Raw genomic sequence first — 6,000 nt, forward strand, 5'->3', positions numbered from 1 at the left:
AGGAGTATTAGTTCATAGTTTGATAGAATTGGAAAATATTGTTGCTTTACTATCACTTCTTCATTTATCTTAAAATGAATTATTTATAACATGGCAAAGAATAATAATAAATAATGGCACAAAAATGAATCTATGACAAAAGAGGGCTGAAAGATAATAGAGGGAAAGTCAAACTCATAGATTGAAAATAAACTGACAACGCCATGGCTAAAAATAAAAAGACAAACAGACAAACAATAGTACAGAAGACACAACACAAGACTAAGCAACGCGAACCCCACCAAAAATTGGGGGTGATCTCAGGTGCTCCAGAAGGGTAAGCAGATTATGCTCATCGTGTGGCACACGTCGTGTTGCTTATGTTATTGCAAAGTGTGTAAATAGTCTAATGCGGTAGTTTGCATTAGTGAAAAGGGAAGGGTATTGTAGTAACCACATAAGGAACATATCCGATACCATTTGTGAAACGGTTATTTCATAACGGTCAACCAACTCGTGATGGCGTCAGTAAAATTTACGGAGGAATGATTTCAACTTCACCATTTTGAAATCTTGGTTTAATAGCTTTTTTGTGAGCAGCAATCTTCTATGAAAGAAATCCTGATAGGAAATACAAGCCCGGGAATATCGTATCTATTGGGAGATATACTCCATATGCAGGCGCTGCTGGGGAATGTTGCTACATAGAAATGTAAAGTTCACAATTGGAAGCTGAAATCAACTCTTTTGTCGAAAAGTTTTGTTTTCAACCGACCCTCATGGTCAATTTCTAGATGTAAGTCAAGATATGAGGCAGACTTAACTGTATCTATAGTATCCTTTATCTCTAGTTCGATGGAATAGATTCATTCAACAAAGTCACACAATTAGGTATTATTTAGTGAGAGAACATCATCTATATAACGGAACTTTAAGTTAAAGGATATTGCTAACTTTTTATCTTTCTTCCTAAGAAGTCCATGAATGAAGTAGGCCTCAACATAATAAAGTAAACAAGTCGGCAAGAAGAGGGCACAATTGGTTCCCATTGGAATTCCGACAGTCTGTTGAAAGACACGTCCTCCAAACGTAACAAATATGTTCTCAATCAAGAAATCAAGCATCTTGATAATGTCAGTTTCAAAATATTTTGTGTTTGAATTAAAGTGATTCTTTACAAAGTGGGATTTTCAAGACAAGATAATCGTATCTACGTTCAACATTCTTTTTGATGAAACAAAGTAATACCGAACGAAATAACGAGACGATTTTAATTTTAAAATAATTATTTCCGCTATCTTAGTAGCAATATACATGTACCATGGCCAGCTCCACCTACATATGGGATATACATTTCCCAATTTGTTCGGTATTCTAGAGCATGCAGCAACTGCTCAGACTTTGTAAAACGTCACGAGTGTCTGAGTTGAAAATTTATCAACAAGGGGTATGTCAAAGTACGTCTCGTCCTTTTTCTAAAAGTCACAAAAATACTGAGGCAAATTCAAAACGGAAAAGAAAAAATCTACTTATGAACTCAAAATCGTTAACTTTTTTTTTCAGATCTATATCCTGTTCCGGTTTCCCCCGCATTTGCGCAGAAATCTGTCTTGTTTGCATGAGACTTTGAAAAGATTATTATATGTATCAGTCTAGTTAAATATAAGATTGGAACTCAATACAATTTCATTTTTAATAATTGTTTGATTTGAAAAAAATGTTACCTGATGGAAGCGTTTCTTTTGTTTACATTGAATATGACGTCATAACTTAAACAACGTCACAGCTAAATCCCTAACCACAGAACCGAAATCGGGAACGTTACGGTATTTCCGTTTCCTTTATTAACATGTTTGAGGTAAAAAAAAATAATACATACAGACTTCGTCCCCATTCACAGGTTATGCCTGCCTCATATTATAAAAACAAACAAAAATGTAACAAAGAAGCACAAAAAGGCAAAAAATGTAACAAAGAAGCACAAATTCAACAAATTCATTCATTGCTTTTTTATTAGCCGATTTCATTAAACTACCAATAGGATTGAACGATTTTAAGGACTTGGACCGAATCCTTACCTTGACAGACACATGGTTAGGTTAACATTAACTCTGACGTATACTCGCGCGTTTTGCGTACATTAGTTGATCATCATGTAAACGTCACACAGGTAGATATAAAATAATTTTGTCGTTCAAAGTATAACAGAATATAGTCTATAGTTTAGAAGTGTCTTTCTTGTCGCTTGTCTATATGCAGATTGTGAATTTCTTCTAAAACAAAAAAGAGCCAAGTCATTATGTTTCAAAGAAACACACAAGGACATATCAAGCAGATTTAGCAAAAATGAAAGATAAGAATACAAAAATTATAGAACAATCACACAATGACGGGATGCATAAGTACAGAGTCACGTCAAATGGATATCTCCAAAAGAGACTACACAGTAAAAGTAATATCAATAAAGACAAATAAAAGAATAAAAACGTTATTAGGATGATAAACAACGTAAGTACGCAGAATCTATACTTCAAGACCACTTGTAGTATTATTTCATTTGCCTTTAAAATATTACCTTGACTGTTTTGTCCGCTTTTGGTGGTATCCATTTGACGTGGCTCTTTACTTATACAGCCCGTTGTTGTATGATTATTTTTGTTTTCTTGTCTTTCATTTTTGCTAATATGCTTTGTCTACAAGTCTTTTTATTATTCTTTGTTACATATATGACGTTGCTCTGTACATATATATCCCGTCATTGTGTTATCCTGGCAGGGTTAATGTTCTACATAAGAAAATGCCTGTACCAAGTCCGGAATATAACAGTTGTAAAAAATCCCCATCCTTCTAAACAAAGTTATTTGAGAAAGAATTAAAAAAGTTGTGGTTATGTTAAAAGATTAAAATCATATGCTTGTTAAAGGATAGGATTTGGAGCATTTCCGGTTAGTTCCCATCCGTCCAGAAAATGGAGTTTTATTGATATACTTATTTCTTTACGAAACAGTTTCCCTGGTTTTAAGTCACTAACCACAAATCCATATACTTAATCAATCTGTGCATTTACTAATACTGCATGTATTCGTTATCCAATCATCATGCACCACTTCAGTTCTGAATGAAGATTTCACTCGTTTACCTCTCTGCGGTTTTCTGTAACTCCATACAGAAGTTTGTTGTCAAAGGAATTGATTGCCTTTTAATAGAACAGAGTTATATCATTGATAAGCAATTAAATTCCATTAAGAATTACCACAAAGCGAGAAGGCATATGCAAAAACTACCTACAACGTCGTATTTATTACCGTCAAAGAAATAGCATAGTTAAAAACTTGGTTCGCTTTAAAATTTGTAAAATTCCAATCCCATATGGATATGAATACAGCTTTTTGAAATTGCGGATCAAAAACATTTTTTTGTATTCGCTACATAAATTATTCTTTATAGTGATTGTTATAAATTTATCGTCCTATTTTTTAAAATATTTTCCAGTGATTTTATGAATTGCGTCACTTATGAGAACTAGGATGTTGTTCAAACGAAATTATTTACTAATTTGAGCAATTAAGAGCCTGTGAGAATTCATGCTTGAAATCTATTTGTTAGCCATTTTATTTATGAGTCCTTTTTAATTTTCCGCTTTTTGATTTCTCAATTTGTAATTGCATATAAATTATGATTTTGTTTTGTAATATTACCTTCCTAAACTTTAATATTAATTATAATTGTTCAATGTCAATGAGTTATGAAACTGAAACAGAATGACGCAGCAATTTCACAAAGCTAAGTCATAGAATGAGCAGTACAACACATACTTTATATGTTACAGAAATTTTTGTTTGGTCTTTTTTCTAAATTATTAATTTATCAACTAACAAAGTATCAAAATAAGAACTAATGTTCATTTACCAATAGAATTATTAAAAGTGTGACTGGGAAATAGAAATATTGTCTCTCATGTCTTCTTCTGCCAAGCAGTAAAACCCTTGCAAAGTGGGGTGTCCGTTTGGCTGTTCGGAATGTACAAGTACGCATCCACGTACGGTCAGAATGAGGAGTCTCTTGTAAAAAGAGTGTCACGCTCTTTGCAGTGATAGAACCCTGTCATCAACTATTTTGATGGGTCCGTATGTGTCTTTTGAAAGGTCTTATTTTCGTCCATAGCTAATATACCCTTATTTTCCAGTAGCAGTCCAAACCCTGTCGGTCTATTACTGTATTTATTTTCATTTTGTTCTCGTCTGGAAAATGCATGAAATATTTGCCACTGAACTCAAGTGAAATTTCAATATTCTGGTTTGTTTTAAGGCATCATAAAAATATTTTACAAAGTATGATTTTTGTAACATTCACATAAATTTACAGGGAGTTTTTCAAGTTACTTTAAATTATTTCTTCTTTGCCTATTTTTACTCCTGTAGCCCTTCACCATCTGGGAAAAAAAATGTAATGGTTGATACATGTACCAGAGGTTGAAAATTAAAAAAAAATGCTTGGATAAAATCTTTTATAATTTTACAAAATATCATGGCCCATTTAATTATTTTTTTTAAATAAGAATAAAAGATGAACATTGGAATTAATCGTTTAAGATTATCTACACCTTTCAATTGAAAATTCGTGGTAAATGCGACAAATTTCCAAATATCAGAGTTAAAGAGTTGTTGCCGATAAGGTTTTTTTTTAAAAGAAAACGGCTACATTTTCACCACTATTCATTCACATATTTAAGCTAACTTACCGTTACGGGTATAGATAGAACGGTGACCTATAACTGTTAATTGCTGTGTCATGTGATCTCTTGTGGAATGTTCTCTCATTGGCAACCATACCAAATCTTCTTTTTTATATTTAGATAAAATTGAGAATTAAAATGGGGAATGTGTCAAAGAGACATCAACCCGACCAAAGAGCAGAAAATAGCCAAAGGTGATCAAGAGGCTATCAACACAGCGTGAAAATCCCACACCCTGAGGCCGGCTTGAGCTGGACTCTAATCAAAAATGTGTACTAGAGTATATAAATAAATATACAGCTAATATATAAATACATTTGTATAATTTTTTAAATCATTTTCATTATTGAAACCTATTTATGTTTGAAACTATTCGACAGGAAATCGACAATTCCCTTTTTTATTTCTTAAGAAAAAGTATGTAATAAATCATTGATGGGCATAATATGATTAAGCCAAAAAAAGTCACCTCAATTAACCAGTTTATAGTGTAGCTAGTTTGACATAAAGTATGTAGAACTAAAAATATTTTTTATTCAGTTGCAATGAAAAGATTTAATATTGTATGGTTGGTCTGTTTTATATGAGGACTTTCTGTTAATCATCGCGATACAGGTGTTCTTTTATAGGCAGTTTTAGAAATATCCTCATAATTAATAATCCTTTTACAGGCAATGAATGTCTTTCTGATACGTCTAAATACCTTTGTTATTGCGTCTTTAATTGTAATATAAGAAGACAGTAACGTACCTGTAATAGTTGATGTTTTCTTCGTAATTTAACTACCTAATTAAGGGCCTGTTGATTCTGTCATTAATGTGACATTATACAGCATTCCTGGTTTATTATAGACTGAAGTGTATTTGGCCACTTATTCAGCATAATTCAATTCATTAGAAAAGTGCAGACCATATCAGAAAAGGGGATTTTGATGCTCTAAAAATTAGTAAAAAGAGGGAGAGAGAGAGTTGCGAGGAGTTATTTCCGGTATGCTCGTTTGTTCCTCTCACCTCACGTCAGAAAATGCATCATTTTGTTGAAGACCGTTTTTCCTTATTTTTAAACGCAAGGTATATCAGCTTATCACACTTCTTTCTGATAAGAAGACCCCAATACCCGACTTACCTGAGATAATTATGCAGACCGGATATGTACGTCGCACGAAATTCTTGACGCTAGATTTGAAACCCCTGCATGGTTTTGCTCGAGGTTTTTTTTCTCGTGAAACACGTCTTTGACTCCCTACCCACACTTGCATCAGTTACAGCGCAATGAAAGACTGAATC

This window comes from Mytilus edulis, chromosome 1 (genome assembly GCF_963676685.1).
Source record: "Mytilus edulis chromosome 1, xbMytEdul2.2, whole genome shotgun sequence".
Classification (NCBI taxonomy): domain Eukaryota; kingdom Metazoa; phylum Mollusca; class Bivalvia; order Mytilida; family Mytilidae; genus Mytilus; species Mytilus edulis.